At 33.3% G+C, this 24,384-nt stretch overlaps 1 long non-coding RNA gene across 1 annotated transcript in view; it reads right to left on the bottom strand.

Annotated features, from left to right (window-relative positions):
- The window catches only part of LOC145285004 (uncharacterized), a 312,776-nt gene that overhangs the window by 92,190 nt on the left and 196,202 nt on the right, over positions 1–24,384 (bottom strand). The gene's annotated exons all lie outside the window — the stretch shown is intronic.

The following is a 24,384-nucleotide window of genomic DNA, read 5'->3' as shown; positions in this document are numbered from 1 at the left end:
TTTCAAAATTAAAAATAAAATGTACTTAAATTTGAAGGAAATCAATTGAAAAACGACTCTCCGTTTTAGTTTTCATTAAGCACCAGGAGTTATTATTATAATGGGTGAGGTGTTTACTTATTTAATTTCTTAGATGTTAAGTTTTAGAAACAAAATTACCCTTTCAATTTAATCCTATTTATTTCATGTCATATACTAGGTTAAGCATGCGGAATAACTACAATAGCGATAAAAAATCTAATATCTTTTAGTTATTTTTCATGGAATATAATTTTACATTTACATATCAAAGAAAAGTCAAAAATAAATACCAAGAGAAGGTTAATTTGCTTGATTTAGGGATACAATTTAGCTCTTATCTCATTATCATTTTCTCTAATTATAAAATCTAATCATTGTTTTCATATGCCTTAGAACGAATTAGAAAATTTACCTGGAAAACCCCTTTGAGGGTTCAGTATTCTCAAGATACGAATATCAATCAGAAATCAGTTAATTTCGTATCTAGAGTTTCAATTATCTCGTTTTCTCTTGCTCTCTCCCTCACTCTCTCTCTCACTCTCTCTCTCTCTCTCTCTCGTATATATATATATATGTATATATATATACATATATATATATATATATATATATATATATATATATATATATATATATATACTAGACTAGACTACCTGTGACCCGTTGGGTCAGTATGTTATATTAGCGATTAGGTATTCATGTATGAGCGTGACACTTATGACGTATAGAAAATAGGATTTTTTGACATAACATGAACATTTCATTGAAAGTATATTAAAATGAAAATAGAATATAGATAGATTTCTATGCGTCGTTCTGTTTATTATAATTGATTATTTTTGAAAAAAAATACAGTTACTGAATTATAAGTGGTTGGCCATACTTATAGGTAAATGTGCACTGAACAGATACTATAACACTTGTTATAGTTAAATTCAAATTTTGGTATATCTTCTTTTTTTACATCGTTCATTTCTGTATCAGGTTTAAGTTATTTTAAACCCCACTCTTCCCATGTTAAACTATAATTTCGAATTAATAACGTTAATATTTCAGCGTTCCATTAGTAATTTTTCTTTTTACGTTTAAATTATCCAAATAAAAAATTGTTAACACTGTCTGCTTTTTTTTTTACATCGTTCATTTCTGTATTACGTTTAAGTTATTTTTAACCCCACTCTTCCCATGTTAAATAATAATTTCGAATTAATAACGTTAATATTTTAGTGCGCAAGTGATGCGCCCATGCGCAACCGGGTGTCGTAAACCGGCAAGTGGGTTGCATACATCGTAAACAGGTCATTTGAGTTTTATAATTATATATATATATATATATATATATATATATTAATATGTATATATATGTATTTGTATATGTGTATATATATATATATATATATATATATATATATATATATGTACACATGTGCGTACATATATATATATATATATATGTATATATATATGAATATTTATACGTATAAATATGTATGTATACAAATATATTTGTATGTATATGTACATATATATATATATATATATATATATATATATATATATATATATACGTAGCCCCCCCCCCGGAATTGCCAGGTCGTAAAATACGCATAAATATGATATTGTGTTTAAAGCAAATTTAATATTCATTATGATTTTTATATTATATGGGTCCTAACATATAGTAATGACCTTAAAATTTAAATATATATGACTCGTGCGCAACAACCGAGAATCGAAACCAAAAGTTATAACCTACGATTTACTTTTTCTTTGACGTAAATGCCTAAAATATGAAGATTCGTTCGCTGCAAAGCTTAAAAGTTAAACTGGAATCAATAGCTAGTACGTTATGCCTGTATATTCTTAATGCCGTTGTTTGAATGTCACCTGTTCCTTTGATTTTCACCCATTTGTACCGATTTTACCCGGCTAAAAATTAATATAAATTTCCGCATGAATTCGAATATTTTGTATATTAACTTTCATATCTGAAGATTAATAACTGACAGAGGAGTTTCATTGGCACAACTGTGGCGAAAAGAGAACTCGTAAAACAGGCAGAATGAAAGTGAGATAATTGGGGATATTTTATTGAAAACAGAGGTGTGCCATACATTGTTATTACATATGTGTTTATGAGGGAAAAAATAAGACTAAAATTAAACAAAAAATTAGTCAATTTATTGGAAACCTGAAAAAATAGTTGATTAAAGAAAAATGCGAGCATTAAAAGTAATGTGGTTATGCTTAAACATTGAAGAGTAAAGGATAAGTTGTTTAATCTGGAAAAGAAAAGAACAAGATATTCTAGTAAAATGTATAATAAATTTATAACTTTAAATATTGCAGCATTAAGAATTTCATTTTTAAACTCTATTTATAACATGTATGATTATATAATCATGAAATATATGGGGATTCTGTGTGTGTTTTTTTTTAACTGAATGATGCGAGAAACACAATTTAAACCCGCCGTATCAGTATATATATATATATATATATATATATATATATATATATATATATATATATATATATATATAAATGTGTGTGGGGTGTAGTTTTACGTTTTTACGCTTTTTATATTTTAAAAAATAGTTTTAGATTTTATTAGCAAATATTTTACACAAGCTGACAGTTTCATACATATCTCAAATCTTTTTTCCACGCTAGAAATTGCGATCTCATCTGCAAAAAAAAGAAGAACATTTCAGTAATATCATCTTAATATTACCATGTAAAAATACATTTTACTAGGGTGGCTTAAAATAATACATTATAATTAAAACACAAAAAAGTGTATTCAAGTTGATAACAAAATAGGAATGAACGTAATTTTATTAAACACCTATGTATCATTTTCACATATTCTACACAACTATATAGACCGAAGTAGACATCGATTTCCATAATGCTAGTCATATTTAAAGTATTTCAAATTATAATATTCCGATCATACAGTCTATTCGTCTCATCTCGTGTCATAACTAGTCCGAATAATACCCCTACTTTCCGCCTCCTCAGATGTTGATGTGTGCGTGAGTATGTGAATATAAATTTGCACCAAACAAATTAAATGAGAAGGGGCAAGGGGGATATAAAGGCTGAGGAGAGAAACACTTATCAGACCTCCGCTAGAAGAGGGGAAAGAGGACTGGGACTGTGATGAGGCTTACTGCTCCCTAAATTCCACTGATGACCAACGGAAATTCATTTGCAAATTTTATCGAAAAAAGTGGAAAGTACTGCAGATGTGGGGAAACATTTTCTCACGTAGACTCTAGCAAATGCTACAAGTTATTCTTAAAGTGTAATCTTTGATGAGTACCGGTGTGACTACTCCTAGTGAGTAAACAACAACAACAACACAACTATAGGTTTGTTGGTTGTTTTTGTTTTACGGCATATCAACCCTGTTCAGGTTATTTAATGCCGAATCCAGTGATTTTTAAGAACAATTTTTTAATAGAGTATATTTGTTTTTTTTTTTTTTAGAGTCGGTTTCTATTTAACCCATAGTTGGGGCTCTAACAGGTACTACCCGTCCGGGTCAGAGTTGACCTGGGAGCAATGGCAATTAAAGGGTAGCTCCACACTCCCAATAACCCGCAAGCTAAGGCCTCACCATTGGATATAGTTTAGGTAATCTCCAGGACCACACAACCATTACTACTACTACTACTGCTACTACTATTACTACTACTACTACTACTACTACTACTAATAATAATAATAATAATAATAATAATTTATAGAGGAAAAATAACAAGTAACAGAACAAAATTAATTGAAAACCACTGATTGAAGCGATGGCTTGCTTAACACCTAAAGGTAGATAAGTATGTTATTATTGCTTTTTTCTAACTTACGGCCTTTTAGCTTTAAATGTCCCGTTCATAACGGACTTGATAAAGCGGGAAACGTGCCATTCTTGTTCTCATAGCATTGTTTCATAACCCACGTACGTGCATCTCGAAGGACATAGATACCATCTATTTCATATAGAAATGGGTTACTGATTGTTAATCTCCTAAGAAAAAAAAAACGAAAACTACTAGTGTTAAGTATAAAAGCTATGATATTTATATCATTATAATAATCACTCCAGCTATAAATCAAATATTAAACCATATAGCAGGCATCATATATAAGGACAGTATGTGCCGGATGTCAAGCAGCATCGGTTTTAAGTACCCTGTTGATATCTGGTGGAATTTAATTGCGTGTATTGGCCAAAACTGTGTTTTTAGCTTGGGTGAACATTTCTGAGAGCGTATCTCAATAAAAATACCAGGGAAGGACAACCTTAAACAAACGATTCCTTATATTATTCAAATATGCGTGTTCAAAACTATCAAACTGAAAACGCTGTAAGTGAGGACAGGATATCAACATTAAGTGTAGGTCCCATGTCCGGTAGGAGAATGAACGAGGCGTCCCAGGCCATCATCGAAAGAAACCGTCGAAACAAACTGGACTAAAGCCTTAAATGAGTTTATAATGAAGTGTTATCTTAAGAGTTGTGCCCCTAATACCCGATACAGAAAATAATGCACTAAATATGAAATAAAAAATGACGGAGCGAGAACTTGCAGGACGATCCCGTGTAATAAGAATAAGTAGATGGCTGACTGGCCTTGAAATGGAAGATCTTAAAAGAGAAATAAGAAAGAGAGTTCGGATATCAATAAACATGATGGGGTTGATTAAGTGTCGAAGATAGATGAAACTATTGAAACGGTAAATGAGAATATTCGACCTTTCAGCAATCAGACTCTTTCCACGGACACAATTGTCAAACTTATGATTGAACATATCTTTAGATTGGTAGAGGTAAGAGCAGGAAAATTAGAACAGCCGTTGAACTTCCGATTTTTGAATCAGAGAAGACTAAAATCTCTCACTACTAAGGTGAATGAAGTCTGTCATTTCTACCATTAAATACTTTAGAACAGTGCATTAACGTCATTAAAGCTACAGCTAATGTAATATCAATGTTGATTGAAGTTGGAAAACGAAAAAAAATAAAGAAAACAAGGGGCCATGGCACCGGAAGCGTGTACATGGGCAAATAAGGAACTAAACAAAGTACAAACGGCTGGAGATGGCAAGCCAAAAGTCAGAGCACATGTAAGAAAATAAATATTAATTTTACATACAACAAAGAACGGTTCAGTACGTAAATGAAGACCTGAAACAGCGTATCACACATAAAGCAGCCAAAGTTAAACGCTATAGTTACAGGACTGAGTAATATTGGCACAACAGATTATTTCAGACAAAAATAAAACTTATGTTTAACTAACTAGAAAGAAATTGAAAGAGGAATACACGCTGTAGCTAATATTGTTGAATCACGTGTAATCTGAAACTCATATGGAACAAGGAAGAAAACCATTGCCACGATGTAGAATGAATCAAACTATATTGAAAGATGTGTGCCCTCTAGAATGGAGCAACAAATGAGCATACAGTCACCATCGAGATGCTGGAGGTGACGGCTAAAAACTTACAAATTGAAAAGTGTTTAGACCTGACGTGGCCAAAAGATACTGATGTAAAAACCTCCTAGCTCTCCACGCACTTTTTACAACAATGCTAAACGACTGTTTGCTGACTGGTTGGCTAATGAATGGAACTACAATCCTGAATATGAAAGATAATACAAAAGGATGTGAAGTGACAAACTTAAGACTAATTACTTACCTCTCAGTCATGTGGAAACTTCTCATTAGCATACCGTCTGAAAGTATTTATGGCTCCTACATAATTATGCTTGAGGAACGGAAAGGCTGTCGGAAAAGATTACGAGGCACCAAGGATCAGCTTCTGATCGATAACATTATTATCAGAAACTTAAAAAAAAAGCGATATACCAACCCTGTCATGGGCTGGGATGACTACGGGAAAGCATTCAACTTGGGTCTACATTCATGGATACCCAACTGTTTAGAACTTTTCGGAATAGCCTCTTACATCTGAACACTACAGGAAATAGAATGAAGAATTGGGTAACCGATTTAACGTCAAGAATATGCTGTATTACGCAAATTGAAAATTAAGAGAAAGATCTTCCCGGGTGATAACCCCCCCCCTCAGCATTTTGTCATCAGTTTGATCCCATTGACATTTCTCTTGCTGACTCTGACAGCAGGGTATGACATCGAAAAAGGAATTTCTATAGTCAACCATCTATTACTTATAGATAAGCTTAAAGTGTTTGGAAAGTATAGGAACCAGCTTGATACCTTGGCGAACACGATCAGATTGTTTAGGAATCATAAATGATGGAATTTGGTTTCTCACAATGTGCTATTCTTGTGATGAAAAGAAGCAAGCTAGTCCACTCAGATTGTATTAAACTTCTAACATCAGTTCTTATAAAGAATGTTGAGAGCGAGAGAGGCTATAAATATTTGGGTATATTTGAAACGGATCAGATCAAGAACATTGAAATGAAAAAAAAACAAAAACAGGTCACGGTCGAGTACAACAGAAGATGAAGGGTTATTCTTAAAACACACCTCCGCAGTCGGAATACAATATATGCCATCAACGCCAGAGCTAAAACTATCACTTGATACACTGCTGATATACTTGACTGGAATGTAGATGAAGTGAAATGGTTGGACACAAAAACACGTAACATGCTTACTATCTCCGGAGCCTTTTCTTAGAAAGTGAATGAAGATCGATTGTATCTACCTAGAAAGGAAAGTGGTTGAGGTTTACTTAGTGTTGAAGATGTTATACATATATGGGAATTAGATCTAACTAAATATATTTTAAAGGCATAAATTTTTTCTACAAAGAAGAGAAACGATAATAAGTCCTGTGGTGAAAAACAGTCAGAGATTTACACGAGAGAAGGAAAGAATTTGGAAAGGAACTACACAGTGTATTTTTTTAAGAATACTGAATTTAGAGATAAAGACAGATGGAAATGGTGGGTATGGGGAGATTTTAAAAGATCAACGGAGAGCACATACATGACAGTCCAGAAAAAAAGCGACTATGTCCATCAAACATTAAATCGACAAAACTGCAAAGTCACTAATGAACAAAATGTGTAATGGAAGGAAAGAAACATCAGTTCAACATCTGTAGAGAAAATGGAGACAAGCGCTTGTCGCGAAGGTCCTACACTGGAATATACGCAAACTCTACGGATTAGATAACAATGAGAAGTTGTATGACTATCAAGCAAAATTGGATCAGGAAATTATCAAACTTTTTGGGATATGCGTATACAGACTGATAAGGCCCTTGAACACCCAAGACCTGGCATAATTTTACTATACATTATACCTTACAAGAGAAAGTGCTCAAACATTGACGTAGCCTGACGTTTCGATACCAGAAAGCAAGAGAGAGAGAACAAGAAAAAAAAATACGAAGATCTGAAATGGGAATTATTTAGACTCTGGAAAGTAATGAATTCAAGATGATTCCCATTGTAATTGGAACGCTTGGGACCATAATATAAAGCCACCATAACTGGCTTAATCAGATTGACAAGACAATTTCTTTTCCAATTTTTCAAAGGCTTGCCTATTTGGGACAGCGTAAGTGTTAAGATATAGCTTGAAAGTCTAAACCAAAGCGGAGGAAAATTACATAAATAAATAAATGAATAAAACATCAGAAACTAGAGACTGCTATGAAACAATGATAATAATACAATGCCAACACCTGGAACTTTTAGCAAGACAAGGTGATTCCTGTTGTAATTGAAACGTTTATGACCATAACAAAAATCCACCATAACTGGCTTAATCAGATTGACAAGATAATTTATTTTCCAATTTCGCATATGACTTACTTGTTAGGAACCGCAATACTGTTAATACAACTTGAATAACTAAATGCAAAGGAAGTGGCTTGATGTCCAAAAATTAAATGCAACAAAAACATCCAAACGTTGAGACTGCTATGCAATAATAATAACAACAGTAACGTTAATAATAAAACAAAAACAATAATAATAATGATAATGATAATAATAAAAACATAACAATAATACTACGTATAATTATAATAATAAGTCTAATAAAATCATAATGATAATGATAATATTTATAATAATAATGATAATAATAATTATGATAATAATAATAAAATAATGATAATAATATTTATAATAATAATAAAATGATGATAACTATATTTATTACATTAATAAAATAATGAAAGTGGTGATATTATAATAATAAAATAATGATAATAATATTATTTGTAATAATAAAATAATAATAAAATAATGATAATAATATTATTATTATAATAATAAATAATAATAATAAAATAATGATGATAATATTATTTATAATAATAATAAATAATAAAATAATGAAAATAAGTATATTTTATAATAATAATAATAATAATAATAATAATAATAATAATAATAATAAAGTACATCATATTATTCTACTGCCTGTATCTATTAAAAAGAATAATAAAAAATGTTAAGTATAATAGACAGCGTTTAAAATATAATTACAAATCACAAGAAGGTTGATTATCCTTGTCATTTATCAATACAAGTTTACTGATGAGACTTTAACATTTAAAACAATTGCTTCTACAAAGTAATGTCAAATATGAATAAGTCAAATCATATCACACATCAGAGTTTGAAATCTTTTCTTATGACGATAAAATGCACGGTTGAAACTTAATATAAATACACGCGTTATCGACTAACATGTACTTAAATTACTGATGCACCAGAGCACAGGTAAGTGTTATTATGCCGCGTATTCGCTAAACATTAGGTAAGCGATTATATCATAAGAGGTGAAAACAATCACTTGCTCGAGAATATTAACTACTTATCCACCTCTAATAGAATCTATATTTAAATGGATATGCAAATAAAAACAACATAATATTCGGCAGAATATTATTTTTCCCTTTTCGAATAGATAAAATGTGCGATACGTTGATTGTCACAGTGAACTTCTCTTAATATTAAATTTACAACTGAGCTATTACGAATATAGCAAAGAGTTACAATTTTTACAAATTTTTTTGCATTAATTCGCTATTTTATCTTACAGATAAAGAAAACACCTGTTTAGTTTAAGAATCTTGAATTATAGTTCTTTTTATTTTTTCGGTTTAAAGTCTTTACAGTCTCTTCCTGGTGAACTAATAGAAACTGAAAACTTGATCGATGAATAGACATGACCTGATTGCTAGAAAGTATCAGGAACAAGACACAAGTATTGATTTTGAAAACAAGCCAATGGAATTAAGATGAAAAGCAAAAAAAAAATAAATAAGATCAAAAAAATTGACAGTAATATATCAGCTATTATAGATGGCTTTTTTTCAGAGTTAGACATTAGACTTACTGTCAATAAACTGTGTAGAGTAGGTGACACAAATTCAAAAAACATTACTACAACAACTAGTAATTATGTCTGATTCTCAATATCCTCTTTATGTCAGTAACATTGTACTATGTTAGAAGATGTATGAGCTCCACATCTTTCCCACCAATTAATTTTAAACGTAACGGACACCTCTCATATTACTGGGTGAAAGACAATTTAGAGGAAAAATGGAAATCACATTTTGTTTTTAGTTTGACTAGAGAAAATATTTTTCGTAAGGTTATTATTGCAGGAATAAAATCAAGTATAGCAATTATATATAGGGGTACGTTTTCCTCATTGTACTCAGAAATATATTGGATTTACCTGAATAGAGTTACGTTACAGTATGTTTTCTAATTTGCCTAGAGAAGTCTTCCTTCTCAGAGTAGAAAAGATTAAGCAATGAGCAATTTCGTGCATTTGAAACACTATATATATATATATATATATATATATATATATACATATATATGCATATATATACATATATATGCATATATATATATATATATATATATATATATATATATATATATCATTGAATAGTATACAGCCTAAGTTGCAGTAATTCGAATATGGCTATCAGAACAATTTTTTGGACGACTGATGAGAAAATCGACCTCCGAATCTAGTAAGAAATGCATTACTATTTTTCAATATATTAGTTGTCCATTTTCGATAATTTAATAATTTCTATGATCATATACAAGTTACTTCATCCTTATAATTGTTCAGACATCGCAATGTATACTCGAATTTTTCACCTGATTTTAAATGTTCTTCCTTCTGCCCGAGTGAGCGTCCATATTGGAGTATGCGAAAATTTATACCTGAGTACATGCATATCAAATCACATTTTATACGCATGTACATATATCATTAAATATTATATAAAAATTGTGAATCATCTTTTTCCAAATTCTATGGAACTGAATTATTATCAGATAATATATGACAGGTCTTAATTTTTTATCGTTTTTCAAGATAAAATAATAAAAAAAGCGTTTTTCAAGATAAAATAAAAATCGATGAACTTGCACTTATTGTGCGCTCTTTATATCTGCGATTATAACACTCCCGTATCTCCCTGCCAGAGGTCACTTCCTGGTTAAACGAGAACTATAGACCACACGGTGACGCCTCGTTAAGTAACCCAAAGTAAAGGAATTTATAGGGGTGATATCGGAGTCACGAAAGTACCAATATAACTCGGTGAAGGCTGTTGTGTTCCCCGATACATAAGTATAGTCTTAGATGGTTCTGATTTTAGTACATATAGGGAAGTCAAATAGCGTGGTCTTGATCAGTTTTACGACGACTGGATTGATGCACGATTTCCGTACTCCTTTCCTAGACAGTGTTTCGCAGAAAATAATTGTTAAAATATTATAAAAAAAACCCATAAAAAACTCAAGTTTCGAGAAATACACGTGTGGCGGGCGCTGGGTTGGCCGTCCCTCTTTTCTGCTTGCTTTCTCCTGAAATAATTACTCTTATTGGTGTCATTTATATGTGACTTAGTCACGAATACCATACGCAAAATAGGATTGACTTCTATACGTAAATCCCAGGGTTTTTTTCGTTTATAAAGATTTAATTATTATATAAAATCTGGATTAAAAAATAGATATTTTAGGCTATGAAGAGATTAAAATATATGCAAGGCCTTTTTTTTCTTTCAACAACCGGTCCGCTTAGACTTTGACTCAAACGGAACCTTTTTACGACAACCGATTATCTCTTGTCTCGTTCTTTATCTGACGATCACTGAACGGGGGGAGGGAGTGTAGCGCGGATGATGGAGTGGTGAAAACTAACTCTTAACTTCAACCGGATATTTCTGCTCTCGACTGGCTTATCGACTAAAGAAAAAACACTCTGCACATCCTCTTATGGGGAGATAAAGGTGTGGGCTTTAGTTTTCTGGGTTTCTTATTAAGCCAATCCATCTTTATTACGTCAAACTTGGATTCCTTCTGATTGGCTAAATTGGCCAAACAACTTGTGCATATTAATCTAGTGATTTTCTCAAAGAAATGCCAAACACGTTTTCCTACACGACGAAATCCTATAAACTTTACTCAAGGTCATACAATTTAGATCAGCAAGGCCACCGGATGTTGTGCTGGATTTGTCACATAATAAAAATATATAATTCAGCTCTAATTCACATTATGTAATTTTCAACCATCACAGCTTGTTGGGCCACCCAATTTTGAAGCTTTGACACGTACATTTTAGACGTTTCTATATTATATACACAAATAGATTATTTTCTCTACATATCCACCACTCATCAAGACTTGGAGGTCATTCATGGATAAGTGATAATAGGAAATTTAATGAGAATTTGACATTTTATTTTACAAAGTTCTTATAAACCTATTAACGTTGGACATGAAAAGAACCATCGGATAGTCATCCAGGAAAAAGATCAGGTGTATACCATTCTACGAATAAGCAGCAAAGTAACAATTTGCTCGCGCAATTTTCGCTTAGATTAAGGCACATATAAGCAATAAGTGCAATTGCTGATATGTGTAGTTATTCGTACTTTAGTTGTGAAAGACATATCGAGGGGAAATATAGAGTGAAACCCAGTCAACCAGCTGCCATCTGAATAACGGTACAGCAGAAGGAGTCTGGCAATGTTTCTCCTATGAGATCACAGGAAGGGGAATAAGACATCACCCACTATAGGTCGAATCAGGTTTTTATCCTGTTAAGACCAGAGAGGATACTCTGACAAGTTCCTCTCCAGATGTGATAACAGTACTCAATCCTAGAACACACTTGGCTTTTATACGGATAGAGGAATTGCATCGCCAGAGATATATCAACTTGAGCAGTAGAATGATCCAACATCTTACCAGACGATCCTGGTAACAGATTTGATGTATGTATGTATTCGATGTCAGACCAACAGTTCAGAAGGTGAGTCCCATATGCTTGTCAAAACATAGTGCTCTACTACAACCAGAACTATTCATTTCAATTGATACAAAGTGGGGATCAGAGAGTTGATGATACAGAGAAGTTTAGTTTTAGTTTTTTTTTCTAATTAACTAGCCACCTATTTTCCCATTGAACTGAATATTGACGTGGATTGTACTGTCGTTTGCATAAATGTCTACGAATTATCTAAGAATTTAATTTGGCAAAGCATTGATGAAGACCAGGAATAGCAACTGTGAGTGAACTCTTTAGAGGAGACAAGGTTAAAATTATGAGCCCCTGATTTCTTCGAACTGACTAATTAATAATCTTATAATCTATCAAAATGAAAAGTGATGATTAAATAATTGAGTAGGAATGTGCAGCTACTCTGCAGCTGAAAATCAAGTAGAATAGACATTTCTGACATAACCTATGCAGAAACGTCCCTCTCCTCTCGCCTTTCACCAACATATTTGAGTCCTTAGTTAATCAAGCCCTAGTCCAGAATCTAACAGCTGCTAAACTCCTGACTGACAAAAAAATATGGATTCAGGCAAGTCCGTTCAACAGCAGATATCTTAACTGTAGTTTCTGAACGTATATACCGTTCATTGGACAAAACAGGGGAGGGTAGAGCGGTAGCCCTTGATATATCTAAGGCGTTTGACAGGGTATGGCACGATGGTCTTCTAAGGAAAATTAGATCATATGGAATCATATGGAAGAATTCATAATGTAAGTAAATCATTCTTAAGTAAGAGAAAATCCAAGTTGTCCTCGACGGTCGTACATCTAACAATATTACATAAATGCGGGAGTACTTCAGGGGTCTATCCTTGGACCTCTATTATTCCTGATATTAATAAATGACCTCCCTGATAAAATTGTTTCGGAGATGGGTATATTTGCCGATGACACCACTCTCTATAGCAGACATGAGGGGAAAACAAATGAACACGTATCCAAGGAAATGGCAGAAATACTAGAGGATGACCTCCAATCTGTAGTGAAATGGGGACAAAAATGGATGGTCACATTCAATGCTGCTAAGACTAAGCTTGTTTCCTTCAATAACTACAAGAACCCTTCTCTACCACCAATAGCAATGGCCAAGAACACATTGCCTGAAAGTACTTCTTTTAAACTCCTCGGCCTAACGTTTACAGGGAATATGAACAGGAATTGATACATTGAGAGCATTGCCAAGGCTGCTGCGAGGAAGGCTGGCTCCCTCTACCGTGCTAGGAAACTACTTACGCCTGACAGTATCCTGTACCTCTATAAGGCCACCATCCGCCCATGTATGGAGTACTGTTGTCACATCTGAGCTGGTGCATCTGCTGCTTGTCTCTCGCTCCTGAACAGGGTTCAAAAGAGAGTCGCCAACCTGATAGTTCCTGAACTGTCATCTAGGCTTCAGCCTCTGTCCCATCGACGAGATGTTGCATCCCTCTGCCAGTTCTACAAATACTTTAATGGTGAAGGCTCTGACGAACTGCAAACACTTGTACCTCCTCAACGTAACTACCCCCGACAAACCCGACATCCTAGTAAGTCTCATCCCTTTATAGTAGAGATCCCTAGGTGCAAGAAAGCCTTTTACTCCAATAGTTTCTTCCGCAGAACTGCAGGTCTTTGGAAATTTCTTCCGGGATTCTGCTTTCCCAACTGTACTGATATGCAGAAGTTCAAGTGTAATGTGAACAAACATCTTTCTACTCATCTCCCTTCATAATGGGCCAGCTTATTAAGTCCCTGATAGTAGCCCCCTGCTTCAAAGTGGCACCGTGCCTTGTTTGGTGTGAAAATTGAATTTAAAAAAATGTTAAATGTTACTGGTCGAGAAACGACGTCGGTCAAGAGATAAACTAATCCTTTGTGATATTACCTTATATGGATATATATATATATATATATATATATATATATATATATATATATATATGTGTGTGGGTGTATGTGTGTGAGGTGTGTGTGTGGGGGGTGTCGGGTATATGTGGGGCAGATTTATTTAATTATCTTGTGTCAGTTTATTTGCATATTGTAAAATATCACACACACAAAAAAAACACGGATATTGAACGATCATTAATATAATCATCTCATCGTCACGGTTACAGCACAATCTAATTACGAATATACAGCATTGATTGGAATTGGTTCCAACATCGAGTCCATGGGTAAATGATTCTAATGAAGGATTTTCTGTTAGGGTACATGCGAAAGGACAGGTACTATATGTACTACTTCAACGTAGCAACAAGAGAATTAAAGTTTCCTCTATGCAAGTTCTTTCTTGTCTGGGTTCTTGTATCTACCAATGAATGTGAATACACACATATGTGGGTGTGTTTATGTTCGCACATGTTTACGCAAGTGTTAAGTATGCATAGTATGGTATGCATAACAACTAACATGATTAAACATCTGCGAATTTCGTGACTTATACGGTAGTAAAATAAACTAAAAATAAAGACCAGTCAATGTTGCAAGTGACTATTTTGTCTCCGGGACTTTTCACGCATATGTTGTGAATTACGAGAGGACGAACATAATATACGTCGTCATAGATTCTGAAACTGATAATTATATCTATGAAAATAAGATATGCACATCTGACGAGTGAGAAATTAGATACAGTTCTTTACAAACCTTATTAAGTTTCATACTGAGAACTTTCCCAGAAGAAACACTAATACTTTTATTCATTCCCTGTCTAGTTTTTCCTACCCCGCTCTCTCATCCTCTCTGATCTCTTTCTACGTCTCTCTAAATCTGTCGCCCTTCAGCACTCTCTTTCTCTGTCACTCCTCAATATACACACCCACAGACTCACAAACATATACACTGTGCCAGGAGTTTCAATACATGCAGATATTCTATGAAAATTCCTATATCTATTTTATTTCTGATAATAATAATAGATGATCAAATTTGTCAACCTCTGTATGGATCAATTCTCTTTATTAAACTGCCTTTTACCCTTTCTGCATTTTGAGATAAAGATTGGTTATACCCATTATTTGGATTAATCGAACTAATGTGTTCATAGTGGGTGTCATTTTTACAACATTTCAGTCGATATAACTTCCGAGCTTTTTTCAGCTGTATCAGATCGTACTCGGGAAAGTTTTGGTGGAAGTCGTAAATTACGACAGAATTTCAAGTGGAAGTCTTTATTTACTTAAAGTGAGTTGCGTGCACTTGTTCTCTCGTGATATAGGTTCTATTCTGACGGGATATAGGTCCTATTCTGACGGGATAGGTCCTAAGTAATTTGCAGCTATCTCTTTACAACCCTTCCTTTTCACAACCTATCACACTTTCATAAATCAGAGTAAATTTTCTGTAGGCTGTTTTTTAACCCAGTCAACGACGGGTACATTTGCTAGTATATATATATATATATATATATATATATATATATATATATATATATATATATATATATATAGCCAGCTATAAATACAAGACTCGCGAGTAATTGTACAAATCCCGGCATTTTACAGTCGACTGCATCTGCTTGTAATTATTTGCAACGCCTTGACAATTATTTAAGAATACTTCAAAGAACTTCCAATCATTTTTTTTCGCTGCGTGCAGACATCACTCTTCAGAATAACTATTTTAGATAATTCAGGTTAGCGGAACATAACTTTACTTTTTTAATCACAAGCATGCACCCATATATATATATATATATATATATATATATATATATATATATATATATATATATATATATATATATATATATATATATATATGTATGTTTATATATATGTATATATATATATATATATATATATATATTGCAACTATTAACTTTAATATAATACAAACATAACTAATGATGCCCGATTAGATATTTCCTAGAAAGTTGGCAAAACATAATAAAATAATGCCACAGAAAATGCATTACAAACCTTCATTTGATGAAACTATTATTGTATCTACTATTTATATAGCTATATATAATTATTAAACTGTAATGTTGTTTTCATAGCATCAAATCTTAAGTTACATAATAAAATGTTTTAGATTACCTAATATGAACTAGCAGCGGCATGCTCCCACTAGTTGTAGATATTGGTTGTTTTGCTAATAACAACAAAAATAGTCCTTGCATGTTTAAATAAAGAATATGTAATTCTGCGTTTCGTCTGAGAATTTTAAATGCAAAACTATTGCTATTATCTTAGTGTGAAATAAAAATATTTATAAATTATTGTTTTAATTTCGTTATCGTTCGAAATTGGCTTCCATTTACCGTCGAATTCAATCGACATTACTTGTTTCCCTGATCAGTTAAACTGAAATAATGGTTATGTAGTTTTAAGTTAGACATCTACTTTACCAGCATTACTCAGATAAGTGATAGGCAATAAAGTCTATTCCTTTTTTACGGAAATTACTGTAATCAAAGCATAAGGAGCTAACAAGAACAATGCAATTATCACAAAGACAGGCGATGCCTATTGATTTTAGACTACTAAAAATATAAAGTTAAATGTAAGGCAAAAACAGTAAAAAAAAAAGAGTTTTACAAGCCAACAATTCGTTGCGAATAAGCTACTGGCTTAAAAAGTTGTAGTACAATACAGCAGAAAAACAGCAAGTCCGAACAACAAAAGTAGGGAACAGACCAGACAGTCGTGAATAATTAATAACACTACTACTTAAAGACACAATAATATTTATAGAAAAAAAAAACTGGTGAAAGCGAAGATTAAGTTGGGCCAATTAAATTGCAGATAACTTTCTGTACCTCATCATGAACCCTCAAATAAGACATAGATTCACTAGTGTGATACCATAAAGTGGGTCTGAGGTGGACTTGGGATACTAAGTGCTGAGAGGGGGCAATAGATAAAGGAATAGGAAACAATAGATAGAAAGTTACAAACAATGAATCTCTAGGTATTTTCAGATCGAGCTTTTTATAGTGGGCAGGACAATAGAAACCTATAGATATTACAGGGAAGGCCAGCTTCCGGTAGCCGGGGTTGGCGGGCGACCTCAGACCCAACGTAGAGGAGACAGTTAGTGGACAACTATATGGCCGTCGCGGTGGATGGGAGTTCGACAATTTTAGAGTTGACTGTGAAAATGAAATAGAGACGGACCTAACATCGGTAGAACAGGGAGAAGACACAGATACACTCATAAGTTCAACAGTCAATTATATTTGAACATTGGCGTTTGTGTGTGTTTCATTCTTTGTTCCACGATTTATTATATTTCTACTTTTGTGGAACCACGTGTGTTCCCATCGGTAGTCGCCAGCAGGAAAATGAGGATCCGGCCATTAGGGGAATAGTCGAACGAAAAGTCCACGATACACGACGGTGGGAGTCGGTGATCTGTAGGGGCCGCGCACGTCTGGTCACTAGTCCTAATATGAGAATACGGTTCTGATCAGAGATTAGTAGAGCTAAGGAGTGAGAAGTGAGAAAGTGTTAAGGATGGTATAGAGAACCTACTTCATAAGAAGTAGAAACATAATGTATAGGATAAAACGATAAAAGAAAACAACACTACCTTTTTGTTATTAAAACTTTTAGCGAGAAAATCAATTCAGTTAACTTGATTATGTAGTAGAGCTGAGTTCCACTCAATGTAGTAACCTTCAGCATCAATCACCGCCTCGACACGTGTTCGGAACTAGGAGCATTCCTTTTCCACAAGCGCCGGCGAGTGCTCAGCGAATACTCGGCGGATGCTGGCGATCAGGCTAATTTTGGTGTTGTCATGTTGGCGATGTTCCTGACGTATAACAAAATGAAGTAGTCCAGCTTTTTTAGATTGGGCAGAAGGGGGCGGTGAGAGATGGTTACAAAGTCGTAGCACCCCTACTGAAGCCAAGCCCGAGTCTCTTTAGAATTTTGTGTTGGTACAAGTCTCCCTGCTAAACTCAGGTTTGCCGACAACAACCTGATTGCACTAGTGGAACACCACACTCTTTAGCACATCAAGGTACACTATGGTGTTGATCTTAAAGCCGACTCCGAAGATGTGATGTGGCATGATGCGGTTCTCCCTTGAAACAATGCTAAAGACCATAACCGTCGCTCATCCGATACGTTGAGATGTGCCCTCAAACGTTGAACCGTCCGGATTCGCATTTAAAGTGATGGTCCAATTCTCATAAGTTTGATCGGTAGAGAGCATGGATTGTGTAGCGATGCATCTGCGCTCTCGCTCGTTGAACATTGTCTCTCTTTCAGATATGATATAAGGCATCTATCCCTGTTGGAATGTGTACATAACTGGCGAACAAGTGGATGGTCTGCAACAAAAAAGGAAAACTGGTTTGCATGAAACGAAACTGGAATAATGTCGTTTATTTTACAGCGACAATTTTATCATTCCAACCGTAAAGAAAGCCCAAGAAGTCGATTTTTCATTAATGGCAGAGTCATCCAGCAATTTCAGGACAAAAAGGGGCACGTCTACGATTAACAGATACAAGCTGAGTCTGATAAGGATTTTACGAAGCAAACCCTTTTGTACCTTAACCTACAACGGGGGCGAAGTAATCTTTTAGATAAGCTGAATAGTTTAACTGATCTGATGGAGATTGGCGAAAAACACACGTGTTGTTAAATAATACACCGTGGAAATACATTGATATAAAGATGAAACAGAGTTGAGCCTAGAATAATAATCTTAGAAACACTGCTAATAGGAAAACAAAACGAAAAACCCCATCCAGAGTGACTCGCCATATTTAATTTGAAAGAAATGATACAATACCATAATTGTTAAATATATGTAGAAGACCAGAAAGCCACAGTTTGCTCAACGCCCTCAAAATCTCAAGTGCAATGGCCATACCCTAAACTGCATTTTCCAAAAAGACAAACGGACCCGCTCTTTTCCTAAAATTAAATATTCATCAGTTGCAACAAAATTACAGAAGCTTTGCTGATAATATCAGATTTAATGACTGCGTTTTCTAGGTATCTAACTCTAGGAATTGGCTAGTCATGTTAAGAAGTTTGTTGAGAAACAATTTCAAAAGCTTAACTAATAGCTAACAAATTCTAAACAGGACAATAGTTGGGTCAAACCGATCACTAGCAGTTTACAAATAAGGACAACATCAAGGAATGAAGCATGATGTGGAGTGAAAAGAAGAATGTTGAAAGACCCAAAGTTAGAGAACGAGAACAGGAATTAGATCAATATTGGAAGTAATATTCTTGTAAAGATAAATAAATAAAACCCTTGCTATTATCTTTAGAGTGATAATAATAGAATTAAGACGCTTATCCGCTTTCAAAGGACAAGCCAGGAGAAACTGGGGTAAGTTTCATTCTTCCAAAAATCGATCAACCAAGGTTGGAAAATATTTTCTAACCGACTCATATTTTTAAATCTTCGCATCTTTAGTTCTAATTTGAGAGCGGGCATCATAGAAAATGTTAGTCATGTTACCACTATCTCAATTATTCCAACCGAGGCATCTTTTTTCATATTCTAAACATCGCGTTAAAGGCCATTGTTTCGGTATATGTTTCACTTAGTTTACTGAGTATCTTTGACTGGTAGTTCATGGAATTCTCCTATGATTACCGGAATCGTCAAGATCTTCCAAAGATTCTACTTTTTTTCATGGGATATATAATGACTTGGTATTTCATTATATTCTTCCATTAGCTTCGTTTAACACATCATTATTTTGGGTACTATTTTCTACTTAAATTGATTCATTCTTTTTCGCCCGTAACACTATGTCATATGTAATAGGCCCGCTTTTTATGTATGTAGCTGTATGCATTGTCTACTCATTATTGATGGTGTATGACACATTTAAAATCATAGAACGATGGCGGATGTATTAATAAATTTATTGTAAAAAGATTTTTACTAAAATAGATGTAATAACCCTGACAGGACTTCGTCGAGCCCACTATCTACGGCAGTAAATATAACGCCACACCATTGTAGTTATGTATTGCAAATGCTCAATGTTAAAACTATTTTCTCAAGCTGTGTCGAATTTAAGTATAGAATTGTATGTTTCGGTCTTTATTACATCATATGTCATCTATACAGACTTGTCCATGCGTGTCGTTCTAAAATCGATCTATCTATTGTACAATCGAAATGTCACAGTTTTAAACACATTTCTGAAATAAATCACAATACGAAGTAAAGGAGTAACCTTAAGTTGAACTATATAATTTAAGAGCATTTTCAGTTTTGTTCGTGGTGGCCTTTAAAAGTGATAGCCCACGGAGTCACAATTGGCACGCACTCTGTGAAATATGGACTAAGAGTATCGATATACCCAAGTACTCTATTATATACGAGGGTCAGCGAAGGCTGTCTTTTATTTGATAAGTACACGGGAATGTGTAAGAGGGCAACCGTACTTATTTAGGATTGCTCCACTTACACTTGATCCTCACTTAATAACACTGATTGTTTTGCAATAAGCATGGAGTAAAATTTGTTGGGCGTTTGATATGACTGCTGAACTAATATTATGGAATAACTCACCTTTTACAAACAAGCGGGTGAAATTCAGTTATAATAGAACATGGCGACGTTATTTTTTTTTACAATCATCGATGGTCATGTACGATATTACGCGTAGTACTTCTTATCTCCTGTTTGTCCCATTTGTTGCCTTCCCGTTTTCTTAAGGCGATCTTTGTCTTAGTTAGAAAATTCTCGAGATTGACGAACTTATCAAATATTTATTTCAGTAGTTTTGACCGCTCCTGCTTCGCCTTTAATTAATATTGTGTCGCTTGATTAGAGTTTCTACAGAGAGTAAACGGATAATTACAGTCAATGCTAGATGATAATCATATATATCTCTAACGATGCACTAGAAGAAGAAAACTGAATGTCGTTCTATAGCAGAAAAGTATATCAGTGAAGTTTAGATAAAGATTAACATTATCAATATTAACATTTTTAATATATTACTCTATTATTATTATTATTATTATTATTATTATTATTATTATTATTATTATTATTATTATTTGTAGTATTAGTATTAATAGTAGTAGTTGTAATTACTTGGTATAGTTAAACTGGTCATCATCAAATATCCCTCTTCGAGTACAACTGGTGGCGTTCTATGGAGTCTGAATGACAACAAGCTCCCCAGATTTACAGTACTCTCCTCCTCTTTTAATAAACATTGCCGTTATCGCAGTAGCCTCTCACATTTGATTTCTCGTGAGCAGGAGCAATTGGACTTCACTGGAACTTGGGTAGCAATAGTCACCAAGAGTTCTCACACTGGTAATCAGGGATTTTTCATCAAAATCATAATAACTAAATTCATACTGAAAAAAAAACAAACTCCCCAGACTCCCAGTATATATATATATATACTAGCATGGGTGCCCGGCGTTGCCCGGGTGTTTGGAGGTGTATGCTGAGCAAAACAAAGGGGGTAATTTTTTAAACTTTGACCCCTATTATGACCCCTGAAAATTTATTGTTTTGGGCTCAAATCAAGTTATTAAGTTAGATTCATGTCCACGGAAGCTATATCTAAAATTTAAAGTGTGTAGACCCAAAATTGTCGGAGAAGTTTGGTAGAGTTCTCAAAGCTCAAATCGTTGAACTTTGACCCCTTAATCGCCAAATTTCTGGCTAAAAACCGATCATATAGATTTTTCCAAATCTCAGTACCCTGTATATCAAATTTCGAGTCTGTAGACTAAAAATTGACAGAGTTATTTCGTAAGGAAATGTACACACACACACACACACACACACACACACTTTAACTTTTATAGATATATAGATTTAAAATTTGAGTCTGACAGAATGACAAAATTATATTGCAAACCGATATATTAAACAAACGAACTTCAAAGAGACAAATGAACACATAAGTAAAAACAATTTGTATTAGAAAACATTTATTATTCCACGTCTTTTTTTTACAGACCTGACGACTGAGGTTCGCTCTTAATAAAAATTGTTTTTTATAGTCTTAATTTTGACTTCCTTTTTCATAAAAAACTAAAAAAAAAATCAAGAAAGAAAAGAAATTTAATTTTATTTTTTCATTAATTTCTTTCTGTGCAAAGCAATTCTTTCAAACTTACTCTGTTTCCAAAATGTTTTTATTTTATTCCCCTCCCCCTTCATTCATTTTCCTCCGCATCCTGGCAAGATTACTGTACAGTGTACACATAGATTCGAAAAAATAGTCAAAAACAAATATATAAATAAATGTTATCAAAGGCAAGATAAGTTACTTTTCTACCTAACTGGATATCTTTTTTGTGTTTTTAATCAATGTAATATATTTATTCAGCTCGAAAAACATACAGTGTTTACCGATGTGTTGGAAAATTCAAGATGGCGTCTCACACCCTCTTTAACACCGTAAGTTTGGGAAAAGGTGTTATAAATAAAAAACTATACAAAATACTATTAAAAACCCGCCGAATATATGTCAACCTATGTAACGGTAACATATATTGAGCGAGTTTTTAACAGTATTTTAACAGGGCACATCGTAAAAACTGACCCATTAATTTTCCTGAAGTAAAAACTATATAGTTTTTAAACTTTTAAAACTGTACATTATAAAAAGAAAACTGTTCGAGTGATTTTTTTTTTTTTTTTTTTTTACATGGGTGTCACCACTTATCAAGGCCCAGAGGCCACTCAAGGATAAGGGTTAATAGGTATACATTAGTCATTGTGATTTTAGCATAGTAAACAGTGGGAATTTTGTAACTTGGATTACTTGAAAAAGAAAACTGTTCGAATGATTGAAAATGAAAACAAAATAACAATGTAAATATATTGATAAGAAAAAAACAAAAACAAACGAAGTTTCCGTTTCAGGAACCCGAGTTTAATTTTATGTCGTAATCATTCAACTCGTTAGCGGTTTTATTCAGCGATTAGGGATAACCATACGACATATCTAATTACCAAAGCGATTTTTTTTTAATTTTTTTTTTTTTTTATTAAAACTAAACCTGTTTAGTTTTAATGAACCAATTTTTTTAAAGCCAACACTTTAGTTATTTTGAGAGCGTGCAACTGCACCCGAAAGGTTGATTAGGAAACTCCAAATCCTTTTATGACTCGGAAAAAAAGGGCTTTTTATCGGCTTAAATGATAAACTAATGTTAAATATTAGTATTTGCCATCGATTCTGAAATAAAATGAAATCCTGACATTGTGATCATTTTTGCAGGTGTTATGTGCCAAATATTGAAATAAGAATGTTTAAATTCAATTATTGTAATTTAAGTCTTTAATTTTAAAGTCGATTTTATTTATAAAATATCTTTTTAGAAATCAATCTCAAAAACAATCTGAACAATAAATCTCTTTTGTTATGGCTAAGTTTTTGTCAAGGGTAGAAATTATAATAGACAAGTATTCATCCATGATGACATTTTACCGATTTCCTGGTTTACAGGTATTCTTGCTAAATTTCTTCGAAAGAATTGACATAAACAATACTTCAACTAAATACGTATATTTCATGCAATAATGACTTTTATTTCTTCTGACTTTTCCTAAACTAAACATAAAACATCGGTTAGGGTTAGTTTAACATTCTGTAAAAGTACCTTCCGTTTTTTTTTTGTTTGTTTTGTTTTTTTGTACTTCTGCAGAGAAGGTAAAAAACCGATAAAAACTGGATATATTTTTCGTGTTTTTATTCAATTTAACATGTTTATTCAGCTCGAAAAGAATACAGTGTTTACCGATGTGTTGGAAAATTCAAGATGGCGTCTCACACATTCTTTAACACCGTAAGTTTGGGAAAAGGTGTTATAAATAAAAAACTATACAAAATACTATTAAAAACCCGCCGAATATATGTCAACCTATGTCACGGTAACATATATTGAGCGAGTTTTTAACAGTATTTTAACCGGTTTTTTATTTATTACACCTTTTTCCAAACTTACCGTGTTAAAGAGAGAATCGGCCGCCATCTTGAATTTTCCAATACATCGGTAAACACTGTATGCTTTTCGAGCTGAATAAACATGTTAAATTGAATAAAAACACGAAAGATTTGCCTTTGATA

The sequence above is a fragment of the Euprymna scolopes genome, chromosome 9 (assembly GCF_053919585.1).
Source record: "Euprymna scolopes isolate OS-2025 chromosome 9, ASM5391958v1, whole genome shotgun sequence".
Classification (NCBI taxonomy): Eukaryota; Metazoa; Mollusca; class Cephalopoda; order Sepiida; family Sepiolidae; genus Euprymna; species Euprymna scolopes.
This window is presented reverse-complemented; position numbering and strand designations above follow the sequence as displayed.